Source organism: Triticum dicoccoides, chromosome 6A (assembly GCF_002162155.2).
Source record: "Triticum dicoccoides isolate Atlit2015 ecotype Zavitan chromosome 6A, WEW_v2.0, whole genome shotgun sequence".
NCBI lineage: Eukaryota > Viridiplantae > Streptophyta > Magnoliopsida > Poales > Poaceae > Triticum > Triticum dicoccoides.
The window spans coordinates 83,513,458-83,535,583 of record NC_041390.1 but is presented as its reverse complement, the minus strand read 5'-3'; positions in this window follow the sequence as shown (position 1 = coordinate 83,535,583).

Here is a 22,126-nt window from a genome sequence, read left to right as displayed (position 1 = left end):
GTCTCGGGTTCGATAACTACACTTGAGCATAATTTGTGCCAGGAGGATTCTTTGACTGGTCAAAATGTTTTCTAGGGTTTGCACACTTCACACTCTCTCTCCAGTATATATATTCACGCTGGAGCCTCAGTGCTTGTAGTTGCTCTCTTCACACTCTCTCGCCCTCTCCCGCTGGAGCCTCAGCGCTTGTAGTTGCTCTCTTCACACTCTCTCTCCCTCTCCAAATCTAAACAAGACTTCCTTGGCCTCTCTCTCCCCTCACTGCTGCTCAAAGAGCCGGCAGGATCCGTCCGCCGAGAAGGGAAGGAGGCTTAATGATGTCGCCGTCGGCGAGGGACTACCGGCGCAGCTGTTCACTTTCCACCCAGCGGCGGCGCGGGAGGGCCTCCGACCCCTTCTTCTTCGCCGTCGTCCCGTCGCCCACCGAACCACGCCCCAAGAACTTAAGGTATAATTTACTTACTCCACATGCATTGTGCTACGTCTTGAGCTTGCGTTGGTTTTCCCCGAAGAGGAAGGGATGATGCAGCAGAGTAGCGTAAGTATTTCCCTCGGTTTTTGAGAACCAAGGTATCAAAACAGTAGGAGGCCACGCTCAAGTCCCTCGTACCTGCACAAAACGATAGCTACTCGCAACCAACGCGATTAGGGGTTGTCAATCCCTTCACGGTCACTTACGAGAGTGAGATCTGATAGATATAATATTTTTGGTATTTTTAGTATAAAGATGCAAAGTAAAAAAGTAAAGGAAAAGTAAAAAATCAAAACAAGATTAAAGTGACGGAGATTGATATGATGAGAATAGACCCAGGGGCCATAGGTTTCACTAGTGGCTTCTCTCAAGAGCATAAGTATTCTATGGTGGGTGAACAAATTACTGTTGAGCAATTGACAGAATTGAGCATAGTTCTGAGAATATCTAGGCATGATCATGTATATAGGCATCACGTCCGGGACAAGTAGACCGAAACGATTCTGCATCTACTACTATTACTCCACTCATCGACCGCTATCCAGCATGCATCTAGAGTATTAAGTTAAAAACAGAATAACGCCTTAAGCAAGATGACATATGTAGAGAGATAAATTCATGCAATATGAAATAAACCCCATCTTGATATCCTCGATGGCAACGATACAATATGTGCCTTGCTGCCCCTTCTGTCACTGGGAAAGGACACCGCAAGATCGAACCCAAAGCTAAGCACTTCTCCCATGGCAAGAACTACCAATCTAGTTGGGCAAACCAAACGGATAATTCAAAGAGACTTGCAAAGATAACCAATCATACATAAAAGAATTCAGAGAAGATTCAAATATTATTCATAGATAGACTTGATCATAAACCCACAATTCATCGGTCTCAACAAACACACCGCAAAAAGAAGATTACATCGAATAGATCTCCACAAGAGAGGGGGAGAACTTTGTATTGAGATCCAAAAAGAGAGAAGAATCCATCTAGCTACTAACTATGGACTCGAAGGTCTGAGCTAAACTACTCACACTTCATCGGAGAGGCTATGATGATGTAGAAGCCCTCCGTGATGAAGGCCCTCTCCGGCGGAGCTCCGGAACATGCCCCAAGATGGGATCTCATGGATACAGAAAGTTGCGGCGGTGGAATTAGGTTTTTGGCTCCGTATATGTTCGTTTGGGGGTACGTAGGTATATATAGGAGGAAGGAGTACGTCGGTGGAGCATCGAGGGGCCCATGAGGCAGGGGGCGCGCCCCCCACCCTCGTGACCGCCTCTTTGACTCCTTGGAGTAGGGTCCAAGTCTCCTGGATCACGTTCGGTGAGAAAATCACGTTCCCGAAGGTTTTATTCCGTTTGGACTCCGTTTGATATTCCGTTTCTTCGAAACACTCAAATAGGCAAAAAACAGCAATTCTGGGCTGGGCCTCCGGTTAATAGGTTAGTCCCAAAAATAATATAAAAGTGGAAAATAAAGCCCAATATAGTCCAAAACAGTAGATAATATAGCATGGAGCAATGAAAAAGTATAGATACGTTGGAGACGTATCAGGCATCCCCAAGCTTAATTCCTGCTCGTCCTCGAGTAGGTAAATGATAAAAAGAGAATTTTTTTATGCGGAGTGCTACTTGGCATAATTTCAATTCAAATCTTCTTAATTGTGATATGAATATTCAGATTCGAAAGATTCAAGACAAAAGTTTATATTGACATAAAAATAATAATACTTCAAGCATAGTAACAAAGCAATTATGTCTTCTCAAAATAACATGGCCAAAGAAAGTTATCCCTACAAAATCATATAGTCTGGCTATGCTCTATCTTCACCACACAAAGTATTTAAATCATGCACAACCCCGATGACAAGCCAAGCAATTTTTTCATACTCTAACTTTTTCAAAACTTTTTCAATCTTCACACAATACATGAGCGTGAGCCATGGATATATCACTATAGGTGGAATAGAATGGTGGTTGTGGAGAAGAAAAAAAAGGAGGGGAAGATAGTCTCACATCAACTAGGCATATCAACGGGCTATGGAGATGCCCATCAATAGATATCAATGTGAGTGAGTAGGGATTGCCATACAACGGATGCACTAGAGCTATAAGTATATGAAAGCTCAAAAAGAAACTAAGTGGGTGTGCATCCAACTTGCTTGCTCATGAAGACCTAGGGCAATTTGAGGAAGCCCATCATTGGAATATACAAGCCAAGTTCTATAATGTAAAATTCCCACTAGTATATGAAAGTGATAACATGAGAGACTCTCTACTATGAAGATCATGGTGCTACTTTGAAGCACAATTGTGGTAAAAGGATAGTAGCATTGCCCCTTTTTATTTATTTTCTCTTTTTTGGGGGGGCCTTCTTTTTTCTTTCTTTGGCCTTTTTTGGGACAATGCTCTGTTAAATGATGATCATCACACTTTCATTTATTTACAACTCGATTCTAAAACAAAGTATGACTCTATATGGATGCCTCCGGCGGTGTACCGGGATATGCAATGAATCAAGAGTGACAAGTATGAAAAAATTATGAATGGTGGCTTTGACACAAATACTATGTCAACTACATGATCATGCTAAGCAATATGACAATGATGAATGTGTCATGATGAACTAGATGGTGGAAAGTTGCATGGCAATATATCTCGGAATGGCTATGGAAATGCCATAATAGGTAGGTATGGTGGCTGTTTTGAGGAAGGTATATGGTAGGTGTATGATACCGGCGAAAGGTGCGCAGTATTAGAGAGGCTAGCAAAGGTGGAAGGGTGAGAGTGCTTATGATCCATGGACTCAACATTAGTCATAAAGAACTCATATACTTATTGCAAAAATCTAGAAGTTATCAAAGAAAAGTATTACGCGCATGCTCCTAGGGGGATAGATTGGTAGGAAAAGACCATCGCTCGTCCCCGACCGCCACTCAAATGGAAGACAATCAATAAATAAATCATGCTCCGACTTCATCACATAACGGATCACCACACGTGCATGCTACGGGAATCACAAACTTTAACACAAGTATTCTTTAAATTCACAACTACTCAACTAGCATGACTTTAATATTATCACCTCCATATCTCAAAACAATTATCATGCTTCAATCTTTTCTTAGTATTCAACACACTCAAAAGAAAGTTTGAAAAATCTTGAATACGAAGCATATTATTATTAAGCAAATTACCATGCTATTAAGACTCTCAAAATAATTTAAATGAAGCATGAGAGATCAACAGTTTCTTTAAAACAAATCCACCACCATGCTCTAAAAGATCTAAGTGAAGCACATAGAGAAAATTATAATGCTCAAAAGATATAAGTGAAGCACATAGAGCAAAACTACTTAGCTCAAAAGATATAAGTGAAGCACATAGAGTATTCTATCAAATTTTAATTCATGTATGGCTCTCTCAAAAGGTGTGTACAGCAAGGATGATTGTTGCATACTAAGACACAAAGACAAAAATAATACAAGATGCTCCAAGAAAAACACATATCATATTGGTGAATAAAAATATAGCTCCAAGTAAATTACCGATGGAAGTGGACGAAAGAGGGGATGCCTTCCGGGGCATCCCCAAGATTTGACTTTTTGGTGTCCTTGGATTATCTTGGGGGTGCCATGGGCATCCCCAAGCTTAGGCTCTTGCCACTCCTTGTTCCATAATCCATCACAAGAATTCACCCAAAACTTGAAAACTTCACAACACAAAACTTAAAGTAGAAAACTCGTGAGCTCCGTTAGCGAAAGAAAACAAAAGACCACTTCAAGGTACTGTATTGAACTCATTATTTATTTATATTGGTGTTAAACCTAATGTATTCCAACTTCTCTATGGATTATAAACTATTTTACTAACCATAGATTCATCAAAATAAGCAAACAACACACGAAAAACAGAATCTGTCAAAAACAGAACAGTATGTAGTAATCTGTATCTAGAGCAAGATATGGAACCCCAAAAATTCTATAATAAATTTATGGACGTGAGGAATTTATCTATTAATCACATGCAAAAAGAAATAACTAAATATCACTCTTCAAATAAAAATGACAGCAGTTCTCGTGAGCGCTAAAGTTTCTGTTTTTTACAGCAAGTTCAACAAGACTTTCCCCAAGTCTTCCCAACGGTTCTACTTGGCACAAACACTAATTAAACACAAAAAACACAACAAAAACAGAGGCTAAGTAATTTATTTATTACTAATAAGGAGCAAAAAGCAAGGAATAAAAATAAAATTGGGTTGCCTCCCAACAAGCGCTATCGTTTAACGCCCCTAGCTAGGCATAAAAGCGAGGATAGATCTAGGTATTGTCATCTTGATTCTTAATTCTTTTAGCAATGTTATGCTCGAATCCGGGAGGTTCCTTACGTTTCCCTTCATATTCAGAGATCCTGAGATCTAAAGAATCCAACCGCTTATTGCAAAGAGTAATCAACATACTCATGCGGTGAAGATTTACGCTAATGCTCTTAAGAGGTTCAAGAGATTTCTGTAAAATCTTAGTTACTTCACAAATTTTCTCAAAAACTTGCGTTTTCTCTTGGGTATGATGGGGCCCCTTTTGTTGAGGTTAAGTTCCTACTATACCTTCTATAATTTCATGCGCGATACTGGGATCAATTTCAATAAAATTGCCTTTGGCAACACAATCCAAAAGTTGTCTATGAGACATGTTAAGCCCAACATAAAAGTTGTGAAGCAAAATTCTGAAATTTACTTCTAGGGTGCATTTACGATAAGATTCCATCATTCTAAACCTAGCATCCTTTAAGTTTTGTCCTTGCTTTTGTTTGAAGTGAAGGACTTCAAACTCGGGGGACAAAGGAGTAGAAAGAGGACTAGCCATGACGACAAGCAAACAAACTAGCACACGAGCAAATGGGCAAACGAGGCAAATAGAGAGGGAGGATAGAGAGAGAGGGCAAATAAAACGGCAAGGGTGAAGTGGGGGGAGAGGAAAACGAGAGGCAAATGGCAAATAATGTAATGCGAGAGATAGGGAATGTGATGGGTACTTGGTATGTTGACTTTTTGCGTAGACTCCCCGGCAACGGCGCCAGAAATCCTTCTTGCTACATCTTGAGCTTGCGTTGGTTTTCCCCGAAGAGGAAGGGATGATGCAACAGAGTAGCGTAAGTATTTCGCTCAGTTTTTGAGAACCAAGGTATCAATCCAGTAGGAGGCCACGCTCAAGTCCCTCGTACCTGCACAAAATGATAGCTACTCGCAACCAACGTGATTAGGGGTTGTCAATCCCTTCACGGTCACTTACGAGAGTGAGATCTGATAGATATAATATTTTTGGTATTCTTAGTATAAATATGCAAAGTAAAAAAGTAAAGGCAAAGTAAAAAAGCAAAACAAGATTAAAGTGACGGAGATTGATATGATGAGAATAGACCCGGGGGCCATAGGTTTCACTAGTGGCTTCTCTCAAGAGCATAAGTATTCTATGGTGGGTGAACAAATTACTGTTGAGCAATTGACAGAATTGAGCATAGTTATGAGAATATCTAGGCACGATCATGTATATAGGCATCACGTCCGTGATAAGTAGACCGAAACGATTATGCATCTACTACTATTACTCCACTCATCGACCGCTATCCAGCATGCATCTAGAGTATTAAGTTAAAAACAAAGTAACGCCTTAAGCAAGATGACATGATGTAGAGAGATAAATTCATGCGATATGAAATAAACCCCATCTTGTTATCCTCGATGGCAACGATACAATACGTGCCCTGTTGCCCCTTCTGTCACTGGGAAAGGACACCGGAAGATCGAACCCAAAGCTAAGCACTTCTCCCATGGCAAGAACTACCAATCTAGTTGGCCAAACCAGACGGATAATTCGAAGAGACTTGCAAAGATAATCAATCATACATAAAAGAATACAGAGAAGATTCAAATATTATTCATAGATAGACTTGATCATAAACCCACAATTCATCGGTCTCAACAAACACACTGCAAAAAGAAGATTACATCGAATAGATCTCCACAAGAGAGGGGGAGAACTTTGTATTGAGATCCAAAAAGAGAGAAGAAGCCATCTAGCTACTAACTATGGACCCGAAGGTCTGAGGTAAACTACTCACACTTCATCGGAGAGGCTACGATGATGTAGAGGCCCTCCGTGATGATGGCCCTCTCCGGCGGAGCTCCGGAACAGGCCCCAAGATGGGATCTCGTGGATACAGAAAGTTGCGGCGGTGGAATTAGGTTTTTGGCTCCGTATCTGTTCGTTTGGGGGTACGTAGGTATATATAGGAGGAAGGAGTACGTCGGTGGAGCATCGAGGGGCCCACGAGGCAGGGGGGCGCGCCCCCCACCCTCATGACCGCCTCTTTGACTCTTTGGAGTAGGGTCCTGGATCACGTTCGGTGAGAAAATCATGTTCCCGAAGGTTTTATTCAGTTTGGACTCCGTTTAATATTCCGTTTCTTCAAAACACTGAAATAGGCAAAAAACAGCAATTCTGGGCTGGGCCTCCAGTTAATAGGTTAGTCCCAAAAATAATATAGAAGTGGAAAATAAAGTCCAATATAGTGCAAAACAGTAGATAATATACATGGAGCAATCAAAAATTATAGATATGTTGGAGACGTATCACATTGCTCTAGCTGCATGTATACCATGAATCTAGGACGTGGTTCAAAGAGGAAAGGAGTGGGGGAAAGTAGTGGGAAAAGTTGTATATAGCATGAATCTAGGACGTGGTTCAAAGTGGAAATGAAGGGGGAAAGTTGTATAGCATGAATCTAGGACGTGGTTCAAAGAGGAAAGGAATGGGGGAAAGTTGTATCGCATAAATCTAGGACGTGGTTCAAAGAGGAAAGGAAGGGGCGAAAGTACTAGTTCAAAAAGGAAAGGAAGGGACAAGGCTGTAGAGTTTGAGCAGGACTAGATTTTCTGCGCTCACATAGGGAAATGTGTCTAAAGATAACAAAACTGGGACCAACACAAATATGCTCCTTGGTTGTTTGTTCTTTGTTGCAACAGACTGTGCATGACCACAGTACATCGGTAGATGCATATGGTGCTGGTGCGTCCACTGTCCCGTGTAACTCATTAGCTGTTGTTAATCTAAGGCCCTGTTTGGTTAAAAACTCCTAGTCCCTCCCTGCTTGGTTCCAGGGACTAAACATGGACTAGAGGTTATTAAATGACATGCTAAAAGACCATGTTACCCCTAGTAATGAACTAATAGAGACAAGGTGTGATGCGTGGCAGGGGCAACTATTGGAAAAAGTCCCAAAAAGACTCCCTCGGGGTCTTCTTTCTTTAGTCCAAAATGCCCACTTTTAGTCCCTAAAAGTCCCTCCTGTTTGGTTTAGATGGGACTGACACGGAGTTTTTTTAGTCCCTACACCAAAATGTCCCTGTAAACAAACACCCTCTAATAATGCCGCTGGAAAATTGATGCAATGCCACAGTTAAAAGAAAATTACATGTTTAACGAATTTTATTGTTAATATAATCTCTATGTTAATATTAATCAATGCCATCGTTTGAGAAATGCTACTGTCTTGCTTTCTTTCCCATTTAGATAAGGTAGATGCTTCTTTTTGTTGGCTTCTGTGTCATCCACCGTTATTGACCACTAATTGTTTCTTTGCACCTGTGTGTAAACAGGGTTATCTACTTCACCTCGTTGCCATTGTGTGCTTTTGTTGCACTGCACAAAACACTTTTGTTTTAAGAGTGTTTTGTGCAGTTCAACCAAAATGTCACACCGACAACGTTGCTTGATTGCTTGATCTTAGTGGAACTGCACAAGAGGAGATCTTACTTCCTATCCGTAAAGGCGAATTTGGTTCAGATCTTCTTCTTGTGAGTTGTTTGAATTCCGCATCATGAGAGGTCAGTACTAGCCTTCTTTCACATGATTCTGTAGTGTGCTTTCATATGTTGTGCTACTTGTACGATAATGTTGCTTGATTTTAGTGAACTGCGCAAATGGAGACAAGACTTCCAATCTGTATGTGCACCGTAATATCCCATTGAGGTAAGATAAGGATATTTCACAACTGCTGGCCTGTATTTTGCCACTTTCATCAGAAAATTAAGTTTAGTACTATACTTGTGCTCCCTAATTGACATGCCAAATCTTACATTGAAGGCGAAGCTTGTCTGTTATTGAACCAAGTGATGAAGGGGAAGAACAAGCGGAAGAAAAACAAAAATCAACTCCCGGTGCTGTAATGAAGCACTGGAACTGTGATGACACAAGTAATGATATAGTTTTGCATCTTAATTTATTGCTATGGCTGGAACGAGAAATTGTTTTTCCACTGATTTGATGCCACTCTTAATGTAATATGTAATTATCTCTACTTGTGCAAACAAGGATCTTCTTTGAAGATACCATATATTTTAGTGGAACTGCACAAGAAGATGTTGGAAACATTAAACTAATTGAGGAGTATATAGTAAGCATGGCCACCACCATAGATAGCAACACATGGTTTCGGAGAAATGCTTCATCTGTATGCTCTACACAATAAGCCTCCTGACAAAGGTTGGTACTCGCCCACTGATTTCATCCATATGATTGAGCTTTGTCATCTCTATTATTGTTGTGCTACTATTTAGATACTATCATGAAAAAGTGTATTGTCCTTGAGAAGTGCTTCATCTGTGCTGTTTTAAATATTTCCTTTCCTTTTTTTTCGAGCAAACAGGGATTCTAGCATTTGGTAGTCCTCTTGTCTTTGCACAAAAGGATCATCTTCCTCTGAAGAAGAATATGGAGTACGTGAAGTGACTAGCTCCGATTATGCCAAGATGAAGAAGCCATGTCTATCTTCTCATCAGAAGGAGCAGTTGAAGGATGGTTACATTACTCCCCACAAGACCAAACTAACTTCAGCTCAGAAGGACTGACAAATCTCCATTTTTTTGTTGTGATGCGCGAGTACAATGTTGTTCTAGGATTCTTTCTGGTGAGTTCCATTTTCTAAAAGTGTGCTCTACATGGACCATGTATGTGCCTGTTGAAACTGTCAATTCATAGTACAGTTTGCTTTATACTAATCACTTTTTTGTATTTGTCCAAACAGGGGTGCTCAACTTGGTTTCAATGGGAACTACACAAAATGTTCATGAATACATCGAATCATTCATTTCCACCACAAGAAAGGAGGTGCCGATAAGTTCAAGGCATTGCAACATATAAGGGCGAAATCATACAAGCTACGCGCGAATTTGGTTGATTTTGGGGGAACTGCACAAAAAGAACAGCTGGTTTATTAGCACGAGGTGCCATGTCAATGTCTGAACTGATGGAAAACCCTGCCCATTCCACAATCATAGGCATTTGATATTTTGGAATGGGACAACCTTGTCAAATTTTGCTCATTGATTTTAGCAAGACATGCGTTTGATATTTCCGAATGGGACGCCCTTTGCTGTCAGCAGTGTCGATCAATTTTTTCTTTATTCTTTAGTTGTGAAGTAAATATTGCCTCTGACATGTGAGTCGCTGAGGTGCATAATCATCAATTGTTTTGAATGTTCTCTTTGAATTGCCAGGCCTGTGTGTTTGATTGCAATGTACAAAAACGCTAAAAAGCTGCTCAAACTCTTTGTACTCCTTATGTTCCTTTTTACTTCACACATTGTGAAAGTGCATACTTTTTTGTATAAGATTGGTCAAAGTAGAGATACTTTGACTGTAGACAAAACTTGTATGCAGACTAGAAAGAACCGGAGGGAGTACATGTGAAACTGCTGCAAACGAGGTGATCACCCTGGGAATAATGCTAGTACGTATTGTTTTGCATGTTCATCCAATGCCAGTGATACAGGAATTCGAACTAATCGAAATAAATTCAGTCATACACGGTCGGATTTCATATAAACATGCCGGATTTCATTACATTTCATACATTCTTCAACTAAAAAGGGGTGTGCTGGAGGTATAATAAATTAACTGAAGCTACCCACCTGTGTCCCGCTGAGCTGAACAGAAGCTTCAGTGACTTAACTGTAGGTGCAGTTGCGTAACTGACATGTGGCATGTTCGGACCACGTGTCAGTCAGCCAACTGCATCAGCAGTTAAGTAGAAGCAGCGTTCTTATCCAGCGCAGCTCTCCGACTCCACGTCGCCGCCAAGAAGCTAACCTGTCAGGACCCCGACTCAATGCCACATCGATCTAGCATGTAACACCTCATATCACTTTGCGGCCTCACGCACGGTATTCCCACGGGTGTCGCCTTACCTTTGCCCGGGACCGTTTGCGCCTTTTGGCACACGTATATGACAGTGTCGCTAGCATCCATATGATAAGGAGCCCGGGCTGACATGGCTAGTCGTAAACCCAAAGTGGCACAAACTTACAGGGACAGGCATCCATGACCCAGCATCGAACGTGTCGGTCATCAGCGAGTGAATCCAGGCTGTAGCACTGGGCTAGCAGGACTCCGGTGAACCGGGCTGTAGCGGGCTAACAGGACTCCGGTATTCATCGCGTGACATTTCCCCGAAGGGACAGACACATGAACGAAGAAGGACACATGCCGGCCAGCCTAAGTGTTCCGGAGCAGTAGCAAGCTACCATGGCTCAGTGGAAACACTAGGAGACATTTCCCGGTAAGAGAGGCTACTAAAGATAAACAACTAGATGGTCAGATCCCACACATACCAAGCATTTCAATAACATACACACAATATGCTCGATATGTGCAAATACAACATGGCATCACAACATGACTCTACGACTCAAGTAATTTATTCAATAGGCTCCGAGGAGCGAGATATTACAAACAGGGGTCTCACGACCCAACATTCAGAGCATACAAGTCAAAGCACAAGCGGAAGCTATCATGTCTGAGTACAGACATCTATAAATGAAAAAGGCTGAGAAGCCTGACTATCGATCAGATCCTGCCGAGGGCACAAGATCGTAGCTGAGGTATCAAGCTAAACGTCGAAGTCCACGTGGAACTACTAGTGAGACTGAAGTCTCTCTGCAAAAACATAAAATAGGCAAACGTGAGTACAAATGTACCCAGCAAGACTTACATCAGAACTAACTACATATGCATCATTTTCAACAAGGGGGATGGTGGGGTTTAACTGCAGCAAGCCAGCTTTGACTCGGTGGCTATCCTAAACTACGACTGCAAGTAACTCTTTTGAGGTGGCGCACACGAGTCCACATATTCACCATATCAATACACCACTATGGATCCGCTCCCGTCTCCCTACGAGAACGCCATCCATAGCACTCACGCTTATCTTGCGTATTTTAGAGTATCCACTTTCACTTGTCTATGAACTGATATAAGCAACCCAGAAGTCCTTTACCGCGGACACGGCTATTCGAATAGATCATATTAACCCTGCAGGGGTGTACTTCTTCACACATGCTCTCACCACTTACCGCCGTTTACACGACATGTACTCGGCAACCTTCAAGCGGAAGCCCAACGTGGGTGTCGGCCACGGCCTGCCTAAACACTCAAGTCTCTAGTCCAGGTTTATCGCCTATTCGGGTTCCATCCATGAGGAGATCCGGCCGGAGTTTCGCTCACAGCCCCAAACGATGTGAACAGGGTTCCGTGACACCAAACGGGCGCCCGGTTTACCCGGCCACGTGCCTACCGCATCACAGCCCACCCCTACGGTCAGTGCTGCGCACGGCCTCCAGCATACTACAAACACCAGAAACTACTTGCAACTCCTGGACAGAGGACAAGGGTGATCAAGAAGCCGAGAGGGTCCATTGGTTTCGGGCCCAATGCGTGGTAGTAGCTAAATCATGGATCACAAACACAGAACTCAGTTCCTGAGGACGGCTTCAATGAGACAACCCACCATGTACTCCTACATGGCCTCTCACCGCTACCTTTACCAAATTGTGTTCACACACTTAGCTCACACACAGTAGGACATGTTCACACACCTCTGATTCATCCCCGATGAATCAGACCTGACTCAACTCTAAGCAGTAGCAGGCATGACAAACAAGCATGAATGAGTAGGCACAACAGGGCTCAAACAACTCCTACTCATGCTAGTGGGTTTCATCTATTTACTGTGGCAATGACAGGTCATGCAGAGGATAAAGGGGTTCAGCTACCGCAGCAAGTAACAGATGAATCGGTGTTGTCCTAATGCATTAAAGAGAGCAGGAGCGAGAGAGTAGGATTGTATCGGAATGAACAAGGGGTTTTGCTTGCCTGGCACTTCTGAAGATAACATAGCTCTTCATCAGTGTCAACGATCACATCATCGATATCACGTCTATCGAGAGGGGACAATACCGGCAACACAGAAGGGAACACAATCAATGCAATGCACAATATGATGCATGATCATGACATGGCAAAATGAATGTGTTTTGGGCTAATGCAACTAGCAACAGATTAAATGAAGTTGGTTTGAATACAAGATTCAAATTCAAACTCCATATGTGATTATTCAAATGCCATTTATTTGATTTGTGCTAAACAGCAGCTATAAGTTGTTCTAACATGCATGAAAATGGTACAGATAGATTCCTTGAATTTTTCTGATAATTTTTCATATATAAATTATTTAATTTGGAGTGACGGTTGAATTTCTATGAATTTTAGAAGTTTATACAATTTTCTGGAATTTCCTGAATATTTTCAAATCCAGAAAATACTTATTGCGTCAGCCTGATGTCATGATGACATCAGCAGGTCAACGTGGCACAGTCCGGTCAACCCCTGACCGGTGGGTCCCGAGTGTCAGCGTCTAACTAAACTAACCTAGCTTAGTTAAACTAACCTAACCTAATTAGCCGGGCGGGGCCCGCAGGTCAGTGAGAGAGAGGGGGTCAAACCCGGGTCAAACTCACCGGAGTTGACCCGAGGCTCGTCGCCGGCGAGGCCAGGGACGGCGGAGAGCGTCGGGATTCGCCCTCCGATGACCAAAAGAGCGGCGGAGGGGCTCTACGGGATGCCCAGACCCGCGCGCATCTAACAGGGCCAACGGAAGAAGCTAGGGTGGCCGGAGGCGACGGCAATCATGACGGCGGCGGCGGCCGGAGTTCGGGTGGTGGCGGGTTTGGCGCTACAAGCGGTGGTTTGGCGCGCTGAGGGCACTGGGGAGAAGCTCTTGCTCCTACGCATCCAAAGGAACGGACGGGAGGCCGCGAGGTGGCCGGAGTTGAGCACGGCGTCGACCTCGGCGGCGGCCGGAGCTCGGGCGAGCTCGGGGTCGGGGTTAGGGAGCACGGCAGGAGGAGCCGGGGCGTGCTACGGACTCCTGAGATCGCGGTGAGCATGTCAGTGGGGTCGGATACGAGCTGGGGTGGCTGTGGCCACGGCCACGCCATGGCCGGCGGCGAGAAACTCTCGGCCGCGGTGGGGGAAGAGGCTAGGGGATGAGTGCGAGCTTGAGGGAAGGGGAAGAGGAAGAGGGGCTCACAGGGGTTGCATCGGTGGCCTCGGGGAGCTCGGGGAGGCGTCGGAGGCGGCGAATCGACAGCGGTGAGCTTCGGTGGCCGGCGACGGAACGGCGATGGTGGCGGCGTTGCAGGGCTTCCGGAGGGCCGTGGGTCGGTGGGGAGGAAGGAGGGGGTCGAGGCGGAGCCTTTGAGCGCATCGGCGAGGCTAGGGGTGGCCGGTGGCCACGAGGGAGCTCGTCGGCGGCGGCGAGCGTGTTCGGTGATGTGGGAAACGGCGAGAGAGGGAGCAGGGGAGGAGTGAGAGAGGTCGGGCTGATCGGGACGTCACCGGGCATTCATCCACGCGGCCAGGGGAAGCAGGAGGTGGCCAGGGGAAGCAGGAGGTGGCCGGGGCACGTGGCCGCGCGCGCCGGGCGCGTGCCCGTCCTCCTGGCAGAGGAGGAAGGCGACAGGGGAGGGAGGCGGCGGTGGGCTGGGCCAGTGGGAGGAGCTGGCCAGCTGGGCCGGCTACAGGTAAGTGGCCCAGGTAGGCTTCTGTTCTTTTTATTTTTTTCTTCTGTTTTGTTTTTATTTAATTTATTTTGCCACTGTTTTGAATTTAAATAATTCAAACAATGCCAAAAACTCCTCTGAATATTTTATATTGCTAAATGGACTTTTCCAAAAGCTTATAAAATATATCAGGGGTATTTGAAATTATATTCTAATTATATGAATATAATTCAAATTCAAATAGCTAATGAATTAAATCCAAAGTCCCAAAAATAATTCCTTAAAAATGTTCAATATTTTGGTTGGGATCAGAACCCTTACCAAAAATTATCAAACATTTAAGAAGAGCATTTTGGAGCAATGAATGAGATTTCTAGGGTTTTTGCCCCTCTTTTATTTAGGGTTTTGAGGCTTCTAAATTCCTCAGTTCAGGTTTCAAAAATTTAAACATGATGCACACATGAGCTAGCCTAGAGCACTACCAGCAGCTAGGGATGTGACAACTCACCCCCACTAAACAAGAATCTCGTCTCGAGATTCAAGCGTAGGGTAAGATGAAGGGGAAACGCAAACTAGTATAATCTTCACGATCCAGGTTGCACTTCAAATGAACGTTGTTTCGATCACCATCTTTGTCTTGTCGTCTTGTTCTGAGAACTCCAATTGACATGACAATGAGAGGAAAGGGAAACTCTAGCAGGATCGATCTTCTAGAAGACCGAACAACTCACGGAATGAGACATAGAGCCATCTCTCGGGTTGAGACACGAGATACACATCAAGAGGGGTGGAAAGAAACGGATGACGAAGGTTCACTAGGTGGACAACAATTTCACGCTTAAGAAGGTGGTAAACGATTGTCAACGTAGCGAGGAGTTGAGTTGCCATGATACCACGACGAAACATCCTGGAGGAGGGTGATTCGTAGATTATTACCTTAAGTGGCAAAAAGAATTACTTTTGATCCAGAGATCATTGAAACTCTTTAAACCAGCCTAAGACAATTCTCGAGCGATCGTTTGGAGGGGGTCGGTAGAATGGCATACTCGGACTTGGATGATGTGGATTACCATGTTGAAGACAACGCAATGGATGAATTTGCTTATCATCGGAAATGGAAGAGACCCATGGTAGAATGGCACATTGGCGGTGCAAACTGGGAACAAAATGCAAATGCTGGGAATGATTCTAGTAACTGGGGAAGAACCCAACAATAGAGAGTGAATTCACTGTTTGAAAAGGTCATAGCATTGCCGAGGAAACTGAGAGCACTCCAGTTAGTGTCGATGATAACACCTAGCGCTTGTGCGTGCTCTCAAGAACTTGAGCAATTCCATAATCATCAAGGTTTTACCAACATCCGTGTCAAGGGTCCGGTAACACAACTTACTACCATAATGAATGGTGATGGAGGATGCTGATGCCAAAGGAAGATAACACCTTCTCAGATTTCACCCTTGGCGGGGCCAAGGAAATAAAATCTGGATGATCGACCGAGAGACATTTAGCACTCCGCTTCTAATGTTCTCCTTGATGTGCTAGCGTAACCCATTCATAGATATGGTTTGATAACTAGAACAACAAGTAAAAGGTCGGACTTTGGGAGCAATAGAATCCAAAGGAACAGTTACGGAGGTAAATCCTACGAAATCCTTATGGGAAGGTGGCCAACTTCCTCAATCAAGATATTATAATAACAGGTCTTCCGGCTGGGTGTGTTGGCCACGACATCCACTTTACCGGTTTTCGCGCGACCAATATTATAATTCTTGGGAAATATTCCAACCATCATATCTGCCTGAGATTCAGATCTGGTTGGTGTCAGGATATTCCAGACTCATCGAGTCCAGGAAGAAAAATGGAAGTTTGCAACACGAATCGACGAGATGAGGTTGCGAGATTCTCGGGGAATGAACTACGATAGCAAGCTCCAAAACATGAGCTGGTTCTGCTACAAACATGTGAACACGTTGTCCTAGACAAAACATTATCACATGGTAGTCTTACAACAAAACACTACCGAGTTCAGGTGGGGAACCATAATCGAGGATATTGAAGTCCTTGCATAAGGCATGCTCTTAAGAAGAAACTTCTTCTCCTTGAACAAATCAATCAGTGGCTTGGTGTGCTAGGGACCCATATAGAATGGAGGTTGCAAGTCTCCGAACCACAGAATACTTCGCACGTATGCATGACTGATTTGGGATGATTCCAAAGAAAACAACATTGACTTTCTCGAATCCACGGCGGCAACTTGCACAAATGCATATGAACTAGAGGAAGTCACTTCTTACATCCGAACATATGCTTCATGAACTAGCATGAACAAATGCTTTCAAAAGTTTCCAACACTAGCTTAATGTTCAACAAAATCATGGAGGAGATAAGGATGTTGTCGATGGGCTCAACAACAATTCATCTAGGTTTCCTTTTAAAAGGAATTCCATAGTTAAGTGAACACGGTGATAGCATTGGTCAGACCAAAGATGTAATGGTGTATGCTCGAGGGATCAACCACGAATAAGACAACATTACGAGCATCGTTGGTACTGATTTGATTTGACGATAGCCCACACTCAAATCAAAGGATTGATAAGACAATAGGTCCAGCAACTGATCACAGGGACCAATCGATGAAGATATCATCTTTCTTCAACACACACTACACAAGAATATCCCTTTGGAACGAGTTAAGTCAGGCAAGCTTTTATCTTCCAACTCTCCAAGTTGTTGTCTAGCTTAACCAACTAGCTCAGGGATATCTAACACCGATTCTTGGAGAGAAGGTGGTTCACAAGAAACCAACTTGATCACGAACTCAACATAGCGGTCAGGTGACAACCTGGTAATACTTCTGAGAAGATATTTAGAAAATCACGAACCACCGGTATGTTACTAAGCTCGAGAACAATCTTGCCTTTCAGGGCAAGACGATATGATCAAATGAGTGAGGACTTGACAAGATCCTAACTCATCAATCGAAGGGTGCACCAAAATAAGGACTAGGTAGCACGATCAATCTTAGAATGGTGATTCAATAACCAACATACTAAGAATAAGATTATTGTCCATTAACTACCAAGCAATGGGGTTGCTAGGAGTATTGAGTTCACACATCATGATTCACTTGTCGGTATTCCGGTTGTATCAACACGAGGGCCGAGGAATGACTAATGATGGTGAGAAGTATCACTATGTCAAAATTCATGAGAATTGGTGCAGTTCTCATGACAATTCTGACATAAAGATGGTAATACTCCAGCGTAGAACAGAATCAAAAGCTGGATTGGCATTTGATCTGCGGAATACAACTATTTTGACCCAATCCTAGATATGGAAGAGGTACTGGAGTTTGTTTCTCCTAGTCATTCTGCGATAGAATGGCTTGACGGACCACAAGAGTAATAGGCATCGATAAACGAACACACGCATACTCTTGACTATCAATTGATAGACGAAGGTCAGAATGCAACTAAAGAGAACAACTCAAAGGAACATATAATTTTCTGAGTTGTGGATGCATAGATTAGTATGTCGAACCAAGTTCAACATATTTCTTTCGGATAACCCATGCGGAAAGGTAGAACTGACAGAGCCACAATATATAATGGAGAACTCATAGAGGGCCTGTTGTGATCTTTTGATCCAACAAACTTCTGCCATAATGGTTCATGGTATTTGGAAGAACGATATACCACGGACCTCGAGGACTATCGCAAAGGTTACTAATATACTAAAGGAACTAGCAACACTATCAACATGATGTAAGTAGGGTGAATATCGGGTTTAAGAACCCAGGAATAGAATACCTATTACTAAGTAGCATCACGGGATGCTTTCGAGAATAAAGGCCAGAATCATCACACTGGGATCACAAAACATTGCTAGATTACTAGGTGACTCCCTAAACACCTAGGGCCATAATAGTAACTCCAACATAATGTCAAGGCAATAGAATACCTCAACTAAACAATTAGTGTGATTGAGCTGGCATAAAGGAGCATCGAAACCAGAGGAAAAGGATTTTGCAAATGCATCAGACTATTTAGAAACCTGGAATGACTCGGACATCATAACGGCTGTAAATGCTCAGAAAGGATTTGAGACATTCGCAAAAATGGTGGCATAACCACTCAGAAACACAATATCAAGGTTTCGAGATCAACAATTAACATACGGAAGTAGTAAGAACTGAACTGAGACTTAAATCCAACAATTTATAAGTCTACGGATTAGTAACATGTGATCCTGATAGATAGATGAGAAGACCTAGTTCCTTAACCCCGTAGGAAAGATAAGATGACTCAGATCAGAAGGGCATGAGATATAAGGAGTAAAAGAGCCTTACGTTCCATCCCACAATCAATTCCCCTACATATAACTAAGAATTTCTAGACTCAACTTCGACCAGTTTGGCTTGGTAATCCTACAGGCAGTCAAGCTCTGATACCAACGCTGTCAGGACCCCGACTCAATGCCACATCGATCTAGCATGTAACACCTCATATCACTTTGCGGCCTCACGCACGGTATTCCCACGGGTGTCGCCTTACCTTTGCCCAGGACCGTTTGCGCCTTTTGGCACACGTATATGACAGTGTCGCTAGCATCCATATGATAAGGAGCCCGGGCTGACATGGCTAGTCGTAAACCCAAAGTGGCACAAACTTACAGGGACAGGCATCCATGACCCAGCATCGAACGTGTCGGTCATCAGCGAGTGAATCCAGGCTGTAGCACTGGGCTAGCAGGACTCCGGTGAACCGGGCTATAGCGGGCTAACGGGACTCTGGTATTCATCGCGTGACATTTCCCCATAGGGACAGACACAGGAACGAAGAAGGACACATGCCGGCCAGCCTAAGTGTTCCGGAGCAGTAGCAAGCTACCATGGCTCGGTGGAAACACTAGGAGACATTTCCCGGTAAGAGAGGCTACTAAAGATAAACAACTAGATGGTCAGATCCCACACATACCAAGCATTTCAATAGCATACACACAATATGCTTGATATGTGCAAATACAACATGGCATCACAACATGACTCTACGACTCAAGTAATTTATTCAATAGGCTCCGAGGAGCGAGATATTACAAACAGGGGTCTCACGACCCAACATTCAGAGCATACAAGTCAAAGCACAAGCGGAAGCTATCATGTCTGAGTACAGACATCTATAAATGAAAAAGGCTGAGAAGCCTGACTATCGATCAGATCCTGCCGAGGGCACAAGATCGTAGCTGAGGTATCAAGCTAAACGTCGAAGTCCACGTGGAACTACTAGTGAGACTGAAGTCTCTCTGCAAAAACATAAAATAGGCAAACGTGAGTACAAATGTACCCAGCAAGACTTACATCAGAACTAACTACATATGCATCATTTTCAACAAGGGGGATGGTGGGGTTTAACTGCAGCAAGCCAGCTTTGACTCGGTGGCTATCCTAAACTACGACTGCAAGTAACTCTTTTGAGGTGGCGCACACGAGTCCACATATTCACCATATCAATACACCACTATGGATCCGCTCCCGTCTCCCTACGAGAACGCCATCCATAGCACTCACGCTTATCTTGCGTATTTTAGAGTATCCACTTTCACTTGTCTATGAACTGATATAAGCAACCCAGAAGTCCTTTACCGCGGACACGGCTATTCGAATAGATCATATTAACCCTGCAGGGGTGTACTTCTTCACACATGCTCTCACCACTTACCGCCGTTTACACGACATGTACTCGGCAACCTTCAAGCGGAAGCCCAACGTGGGTGTCGGCCACGGCCTGCCTAAACACTCAAGTCTCTAGTCCAGGTTTATCGCCTATTCGGGTTCCATCCATGAGGAGATCCGGCCGGAGTTTCGCTCACAGCCCCAAACGATGTGAACAGGGTTCCGTGACACCAAACGGGCGCCCGGTTTACCCGGCCACGTGCCTACCGCATCACAGCCCACCCCTACGGTCAGTGCTGCGCACGGCCTCCAGCATACTACAAACACCAGAAACTACTTGCAACTCCTGGACAGAGGACAAGGGTGATCAAGAAGCCGAGAGGGTCCATTGGTTTCGGGCCCAATGCGTGGTAGTAGCTAAATCATGGATCACAAACACAGAACTCAGTTCCTGAGGACGGCTTCAATGAGACAACCCACCATGTACTCCTACATGGCCTCTCACCGCTACCTTTACCAAATTGTGTTCACACACTTAGCTCACACACAGTAGGACATGTTCACACACCTCTGATTCATCCCCGATGAATCAGACCTGACTCAACTCTAAGCAGTAGCAGGCATGACAAACAAGCATGAATGAGTAGGCACAACAGGGCTCAAACAACTCCTACTCATGCTAGTGGGTTTCATCTATTTACTGTGGCAATGACAGGTCATGCAGAGGATAAAGGGGTTCAGCTACCGCAGCAAGTAACAGATGAATCGGTGTTGTCCTAATGCATTAAAGAGAGCAGGAGCGAGAGAGTAGGATTGTATCGGAATGAACAAGGGGTTTTGCTTGCCTGGCACTTCTGAAGATAACATAGCTCTTCATCAGTGTCAACGATCACATCATCGATATCACGTCTATCGAGAGGGGACAATACCGGCAACACAGAAGGGAACACAATCAATGCAATGCACAATATGATGCATGATCATGACATGGCAAAATGAATGTGTTTTGGGCTAATGCAACTAGCAACAGATTAAATGAAGTTGGTTTGAATACAAGATTCAAATTCAAACTCCATATGTGATTATTCAAATGCCATTTATTTGATTTGTGCTAAACAGCAGCTATAAGTTGTTCTAACATGCATGAAAATGGTACAGATGGATTCCTTGAATTTTTCTGATAATTTTTCATATATAAATTATTTAATTTGGAGTTACGGTTGAATTTCTATGAATTTTAGAAGTTTATACAATTTTCTGGAATTTCCTGAATATTTTCAAATCCAGAAAATACTTATTGCGTCAGCCTGATGTCATGATGACGTCAGCAGGTCAACGTGGCACAGTCCGGTCAACCCCTGACCGGTGGGTCCCGAGTGTCAGCGTCTAACTAAACTAACCTAGCTTAGTTAAACTAACCTAACCTAATTAGCCGGGCGGGGCCCGCAGGTCAGTGAGAGAGAGGGGGTCAAACCCGGGTCAAACTCACCGGAGTTGACCCGAGGCTCGTCGCCGGCGAGGCCAGGGACGGCGGAGAGCGTCGGGATTCGCCCTCCGATGACCAAAAGAGCGGCGGAGGGGCTCTACGGGATGCCCAGACCCGCGCGCATCTAACAGGGCCAACGGAAGGAGCTAGGGTGGCCGGAGGCGACGGCAATCATGACGGCAGCGGCGGCCGGAGTTCGGGTGGTGGCGGGTTTGGCGCTACGAGCGGTGGTTTGGCGCGCTGAGGGCACTGGGGAGAAGCTCTTGCTCCTACGCATCCAAAGGAACGGACGGGAGGCCGCGAGGTGGCCGGAGTTGAGCACGGCGTCGACCTCGGCGGCGGCCGGAGCTCGGGCGAGCTCGGGGTCGGGGTTAGGGAGCACGGCAGGAGGAGCTGGGGCGTGCTACGGACTCCTGAGATCGCGGTGAGCACGTCAGTGGGCTCGGATACGAGCTGGGGTGGCTGTGGCCACGGCCACGCCATGGCCGGCGGCGAGAAACTCTCGGCCGCGGTGGGGGAAGAGGCTAGGGGATGAGTGCGAGCTTGAGGGAAGGGGGAAGAGGAAGAGGGGCTCACAGGGGTTGCATCGGTGGCCTCG